This window comes from Metopolophium dirhodum, chromosome 1 (assembly GCF_019925205.1).
Source record: "Metopolophium dirhodum isolate CAU chromosome 1, ASM1992520v1, whole genome shotgun sequence".
NCBI classification, from domain to species: Eukaryota; Metazoa; Arthropoda; class Insecta; order Hemiptera; family Aphididae; genus Metopolophium; species Metopolophium dirhodum.
The window spans coordinates 32088096-32096363 of NC_083560.1; the positions used below are offsets into that span (position 1 = coordinate 32088096).

Genomic DNA, 8268 nt, shown 5'->3' on the forward strand with positions numbered 1-8268 from the left:
AACTCGCGCAATGAGCATTCTCTATTTTTCAAAAAACAATTTTAAACACCATATTTATCATATTATATAAAACAAATACTTATGTATCTATTTGTTAACTTTATAAATTATTTGATGAATCCATAGTATACATTTTTTCTCAAGCTTATGTCTTTAGGTTGGCCCCTGAAACAATCAGCTGATGAGCTAATGGGTCGGCAAAATATGTTTTCCAGGTCCAAAATTAGGTCCCACAGTGCCCCTTTAAATAAATAAAAACGTTCTACTTTGTAAACTGTACTACAATAAAATGATAAGAAAAACAATTAATTTATTATGATACATTATAAAAACATATTTATATAGCTGTTGTAACTACAAACAAAAAATCATCTATGTTAACAAATTTTAAAAATTAAGTGGTCTATCAATGGCTACTGCTCCCGCATGACACCGTGCTACATTCATTGGCGATCCTAGCATGGTCTAAGTATTTGTGATGTGATTGTAAAATTCAACAGAATCCAAAATAGATAATATATCACGTCCACCGACTGCATACAATAATCCTTCTAATACAACTACACCTATATTAACATTTTAATTTAAATGTAGTACATTTCAAATTCATTGTTTCATAAAATAATTATGAAATGTTATAAGAGTATTTACCTGCATATTTTCGAGGAAAATGCATGTCTGCCATTGTAGTCCAAACTCCAGTACTTGGTATGTATGCTTTTACACTTTTCAGAGTTCCTGATTCATCATCACACAATTTAACTTCGACTTTTAATGCTATTCAAGATCAGTTTTTACCTCCTAGTACTATGTCTGTATTACAACCATTAGACCAAAGCATAGTAAATAATTTTAAAATAATTACCGAAAAGAAATGGTAAAAAAAAATTATATCGGCTATAAATGATAACAATCAAATTGTAATAAACATATTGGATACTATACGGCTATGCAATAAAGCATAGCGACACGTAAAAAAAGAAACGATCGTAAACTGTTTTACAAAATCAGGTTTTATGTCAATGTCGATGTAAATTTGGAGATTTGTGGATATGGCGAAGAAGAACTTGAAGACCAACCAATACAATCCACTATTACAAATTACTACACTTGCATTAGAAACATTACGTAAATATATTGAAGACAGTGAAAGTATGGAAGATTTATTTAAACCACTAGGTATTTTAGAAAATAGAATTAAATAGACAAAAACAATAAACTTTACACCAATTCTTTAAAAATAATAACATGTAAGTAGGAATGTAAGTAATGAATGTAATGTATTTTTTTTATTTCTTTAATGTAAATTTTTTTTTAAAAATTAAAACATATTTTTTAAAAGTTTTTGATAACTCTAAATGTTTAGTAAGTTGAAAGTGCTCATTACAGATACACATAAACCCTATTAATATCTATATGTTGTGCATTGCAAAAAAAAGGCAGTTTCTGATGTAATGATTAAATCTTTTAACGCGTACCTATTTAAACAAATATTGATAATACTAGTATATTATCAAAATTGATTATTAAAGGATATTAAAGGAGCCCAAAACACAAATAATATATTTTTTTTATTAGAAAGAATAAAAATTCTAAGAATAATGGTATAAGTGTAACGTTTTTTACTCACATTGAGTTATAAGAAAATGAAAAATGACGCGTGTTGTCGTTGAGCCAGACTTGCGGTAATTGGTAATCTAATACTAAATGTGTATCAAAATAAACTGATGCGCAACACCATTGTAACTAAGTACAATATATGTACGTAACAAAAATATCTTTTAGTATTTTTAATGTTAAAAAAAAAACCAAACGTTATTATGAAGTTCTGATAGTACTATCTTCTTTAGAATAAAAAATTGCATATTTTTAAATTAAAACACAAAATGTTTACATTAGTAAATCATTTTGTAAAGTGTGTAATGTGTTACGCGGTTATTCTAGGTATTGGGATAACAATAGTAAATAATATTATTTTTTTTTAGATTAAAATTGACAAAATTGTTTTTTGTAGTTCCGACTCTAATGATTTAGCATTTAACAATAATTTGAAGACATTTTTTTATTGTGATGTGTGCTCCTTTAAAAGTTAAAAATCATAAAATATTAGTTATTATATATAATATATTTACCACATATATAACTTCATTCAGTACTCAGACTCCAAAATCAACTCTTTTAGTAGCCAGACTAGATACAATACGCCATTATTGAGTACTGAAGATAAAAACTTCTGCACTATTTAAAGTATTACCACCACAATGTCCGCTAACATTGAATTTATTACATAATTTATACTTAATATGTATCTGATTTATAAAAGAAATAACTAAATAAATGTAAATTATATTTTAACATAACTTACAGCATACAGATAATTATTTAGTACGCCAAATCCTAACTGTTTTCTTGTAACTAACATGTCAAAAAATGATTTCCAACAAGCTGATTCTGATGATATATCTAGAACATCAACAGATGTAAGAGGAGATCCCAAATTAATACCACCCAATGTAAACACAAAATTATCTTTTAATACAGCTACACCAGCTGCGGCAAAGGGTGTTATCATTTTTTGTCCAAACTTCCACTGGTTGATTTTTGAATCGTACCATTCTGTACTACCTGAAGCCATATTCCCTAATCCACCAACCACTAAAATAACCTGTTAAAATAAAATCAATTAAATATTTGAAAGAGAGATAAATTATAACAGCATTATACTTTAAGTAAACCACTAGGATGTCTAGGTTTATACCGGTTGCATTTAGGATTAGTTATAACTTGACCTGACTGTTTTTTCTTAAGAAAATGAAAATGTAAAGCCTTGAATACATAATCTTGCCCTTTAAAAATTATAAAAACATTAAATATTAATTCATTCAAAATAGAAGTATATTTACAGAAAAAACTTACATTTAGGGCAATCATTAAGAATAGGTTCCTCAAGTACTTTTTGAAATATAAAATGTTCCGATGTAAACGAACATGTTCCAATAATTGGGGTAAAATACATTTTCTAGAATCTAATTCATGCTTTACCCAACGAATAACACATTCAAATACCTACAAAAATAAATAAACTTACAAATAGGGCATTGATGTAAATGACTAGTGAATGTTCTTTTGAAGAATCGTGTAAGTAGCTAAGTCAGTTTGCAATTCTAAATTTATCGAATATGTCATGCTGTTAAGTGTAATAACAAGTCCTCATGGTAAAAACTTTAGTTAAGTTTGTTTTCACGGATTCAGAATTTATGTGTTTACTTTTTGCAATGAACTCTTAAAAAAATACAGGTTTGAATATTAACATAAATAAAGATTTAATTTAACCTGGCTATAACAAACTTTTTAAATACCTTACTTACCTAACCTAATCTAACCAGTTTTAAAATTTAAAATCAAATACGAATTTTAGAAGTGTTTTGTAAGTATTTAGATCATTAAAATATAATTTTTTAAGACATCCTTTGTGTCATAACATATTTTTTAGAGAAACAATACATCTGGGTCCTAATTAAAAAAAAAATTATATTATATATAAAAGTAGTTTAATATTTCATTCCCTAATACTAAATTACAACAATAATCAATTTTAGTTTGCTTAGTTTTTCTTCAGATGGCACCATAAGCTCATCACTGAAGATCAACTTAACAAACTGTTAAGATGATAAGGATAGGAATTCGTCAGCCTCAACCACTTCTCTAAGAATAAAAATATAACAATAATATATTATACAATTTCCATAAAGTATCATTATTACAAAGAATATTTCATACGTAAAATGTTGTTGAATATACAATTCTGAACTTGTTAATAATTTTAAACAGCTGTGTAAAACAGCAAAAGCTTTTATACCAAGACAATTTTCAGGGTGCAGTTGTTTCTGTAAAAATACACAGCATGTCTCGTTTACATCGTTCAACTGCAAAAGATTAGCTGCTGGTATCAAAACCTTGAGAAATAAATAATAAAAAGTTTAAATACATTTTTTGTCTACAATTAATTCAAGGTTTGTCTATTATAGTATTATTAACTGTACATTTTTTTCGGTGACTATGATTTTTCCTGAATAAATAGTCTACTTAAAGTTGTAAGGTGGTAGAATATAATTGTTTAATAACAACAAGATCTTTATTTTTTTCTGCAAAATTTGTGAACATTGCATGGAAATAAGGACTAGCCGATGCTAAAACCACTTTATGCGCACATATTATAGTTCCGTCATCTGTTTCCAGTTTAATATCACAAAAAGCCTCATGTCTAAAAACAAACATTTGTTACTAATGTTTATCTGGCAGTTAAAATCACTTCCTACCTACTGACGCGAGGATTCTAACACTAGAAACATTTCCCCATAAGAAGATCTTGTATACTCAAATTTTGCTGGTTCACAACTAGTGGATATTGGAATTTCTTGTAGATGTTGCATTTTAAATTGTATATTTATTAAGTCCAGTGCTTGGATGTCTTAGCACTATAACAATATTCAAATATACTCTTATAAAATACTAAAAAATATTAAAATGACATAGGTAAAATAATGCAATTAACACATTCATGGGCAATCATGAAAAAGTACTACTGCAGCAGTATTTTTGTTTAGTGATGCCAGCGGACACTTTTGAACGGTTAGTCGTTGCGACGGCAAAAGGGACGCACACTCGTATGGCCGTACAGGATGAATATCGCGTCGCGATAGTCTGAAGGGAACGTACTTGCAGTACTTGCACGACGGCAAACAAGACACGAATAAACACATACGAGGCGTTATAATAACATAAGGCGTATGTATAATATATATTGTAATATAGGTACCTACCTAGTAATAAGTATAAATGTATAATGATACGATACACAATTAATAGGTAGTGGTATAATGCGTAATGTAGTACTCTCGTGCTACACTTCTACACTTTAATTATTTAATGACGTGCTTCGATGTCCTGTTGTTGACAAATTGGTAGAGTCACAAAGGTATGTTTGGAAATAGTAAATAAATTCAAGATTGTATTATACGTTAAACAGTAAGTTTAATAAAATAATGTAAAATAAAATAGTCACAAAGTAAAATACATTTGCACTTAAAATTTGTAGGCAGAGTTTACGCTCGGTACCTGAGAACTACGTGCAGTAAGCTAGTGTAGTGATCCCTCACTAACGCTTATATTTTTGAGTTGTGACGACGTTGCTGTATGTGGTAGGATTTGTATTGACAGAGGTTCAAGTCACAGGTTTCAACAATTAGTTATAATAGTTTATTTAATAAGATAAAGTAATTTGTTACAATAAATGTTATAAAAAATTGTAGACAGCACGTTAAGTTACTGCCCGAGAACTAGTTAAATCTACGTAAGATTACTGGGAATGTACTTAGTCTGGCGGCGGTGTAGAGTGCGCGGACTCTACGACCAGGTAAGTACTACATGTAGAGGTATGGGACTAATTCTAATTCTGCTATGGACGGAGACTCGTATATATACCAAGTCTCCCTTAACTATTAGGTACACGGTATCGACTTAGGAGGTGGATCGGAAGAGCACCGGCGAAGGAGTAACGAGTACCGACGCAGGTGTGAATGTTGTTGCCAAATCCTTGAGTTGGATAGGTACCGAATTATTTGTGATTCTCAGAATCTGGAGACTTGCAACAACAACCAGGCGTGGTACGAGGTTTAATTTATAGTGAAGTGACAAATAGTTGAATAATAAAAATAATAGTAAACTGTCGTCGGTTTACTACACTCCTCCCCTCGAAAATGGAAGTCCCTGGCTTCCCAAAAAAAAACTTAAGCAAAGTTAAAATTTCTTGTAATTGGATAGCTTATTGTGCTATTCCTAGGCGTCAGAGGATATTCGATTATGTCGATTGCTCTAGGTGCGGTGGCTAAGCTTTGGTTTTCTTCATTTTGGTCGATGTCGTCCGTGTTTGTTTTTTTGTAGAATTGTAATTTTTTACATTTTGATAAGTATATTATTACAATTGCCATAAAAATAATACTCGTAATTACGTAAAGTACGTAATCATTTAGTTGTTGTGTATTTTTTAGTTCGTCGATCTTGTAGTCGACCTTGCGTTGTTTTTCAAGTTGTTTCTTTGAACCTGACACTGTATGTAGGTCGTCCATGTTGTTTGTTTTAACATGGTAATCTTCCATTAAGTTGTTATTGTCGGTGTACGGCATATCCATGACTCGTTCTATGGTTGACTTTGGGTTGAAATCCATGTAATCGGATTTGTAGTCAACTTTCCCAGGTATGAGTACGTCTCTGCTGGCGTATCCTTTGCAAGTTTCGTTGTGGCGTAAAATGCCTACTCCCTTTAGTGTGTGTTTGGTTGATTCTTTGTCTTCGTCACATGTAATAAATACTACGTCGTAGTTAGTAACGTATATCCATTCGTTCTTGAATCGTTTTTTATGGAAGATGGAGGTTCCGATTTGAACGTGCATGATCTCGCAGCTTGTTGGAACTTTCATTGGTTCTTGTAGAAGTTGTACTTCACATATTGGTCTACTCGTACGTGGATGTAAAGGATTACCTTCAGGACATAAAAGGAAGTCTCTAGCGTGCTTACAATGGGTATAGTAAAATTTATCATACATGGCGTAGTGCTCGTTATTTTTACTTATAGCTAAATACTTATTACTAGGTTTTGTATAAACACAATCGTTTTCGGTGCACACTGGCACAGGTATTAAATTATATAAGATAAAATTATTTTGATAAATTAACGGTAAAGAAATTATAAACACTAAGTTGTCATTTGCATAAAATATAGTAAGGTCTGAGAGCTTTACCTTTACTCAAGGTTTTACTACTGTGCTAGTAATTAACATAGGTTGTTTGGTTTTAACATGTGATTTGTTTTTCTGACATAATTCGCAATGTTTAATATAATGTTTGAAATCTTTTTTCATGTGGCGCCAATTATAATTAAGTTTTAATCTTTTTACCGTGCGCGATACACCTGCATGTCCCCCTAACGGTGAGTTATGGTGCTCGTAAATTATTAATTTCTTTTCGTCTTCGGTTAATTGCTGACCCGTGTAAATTTTTACTACAATGTCGGTTGCTTTAAAAATATGCCGAAACATTGTTCGAATACGTAAGTAACTGGTGAGTGAGGTAGGCCCGTCTAATTTATTTGTAGAAAACGAGTTAATTTTATTTGTTATGCAAAAGGTTTTTAAATTGTTTATGGCTTGGTAAATGACCTCGGCTTCGAGTGGTGTTGTATACGTAGGCTTAAAGCCATAAATTATTAATAAATTCGGGTCTCTTTGGATAGTATAAAACTTGTTTTCATCGGAAAACTGTATTTGACCTTCGTCAATGTTTTTTATTACTTCACGCACTGCCGGGTTAGTTATGATTTTGTCTTCCGAAACTAGTATTATAACGTTCTCTGTCTCTACGGCCCTGATTATATCATTGTCGATTTCGATAATTTTTGAATTGAAGATGGGTTTGCTTTCCGCGGCTTTGAATTCATTGAACCCGTTAATTGCGTTGGCCGGACCGGTTTGTATCATTCGAATTCGTGATAAACAGTCGGCGTTCGAGTGCTCGGGACCGGCCCGGTACGTAATGTCATAATCGTAATCGGCCAGTTGTAATCGCCAGCGCATTAACTGCGATGACGCGTCTTTAATGCCGATTAAATATGTTAAAGGTCGATGGTCGGTTATAATGTTGAAATGACGACCGTATAAATATGGTCTGAAATATTTCACGGCCCAGACGATGGCTAATAATTCCTTTTGAATAACGCTATAGTTACACTCTGCTTTATTTAATGTTCTACTGGAGTACGCGATAGGTTGGTCTTTAGGGACTTCCCCCTGAGATAAAACGGCTCCTATTGCATACTGACTTGCGTCTGTCATTAAATTGAATTTTCCCGCTTCCCAGTCGGGATAGACTAGTAACGGTGGGTTCATTAAAGCTTTTTTGAGTTCTTCAAAACTATGTTCGCAATTATCGGTCCAAACGAATGGTACGTCTTTTTTAAGTAAATAAGTTAATGGCTTTGCTATTTTTGCAAAATTATCGACGAAACGTCTATAGTAATTTAGTAGTCCTAAAAATGACTTAATATCCTTTGCATTTTTCGGTTTAGGATATTCCCGAATACATTTCAATTTGTTCGGGTCCGGGGAAACTCCGGTTTCGTTTATTACGTGCCCTAAATACAATACTTCTTTCCGTAAGAAAGAACATTTATTAGGTTGTAATTTAAGTTTGTGTACGCGCAGCCTATTGAAT

The 8268-nt window shown here is 31.6% G+C and overlaps 1 pseudogene; it reads right to left on the bottom strand.

Annotated features, from left to right (window-relative positions):
* Positions 1–465: 465 nt before the first annotated feature.
* Positions 466–4433, bottom strand: LOC132936362 (ring canal kelch homolog; annotated as a pseudogene).
* Positions 4434–8268: the final 3835 nt, after the last annotated feature.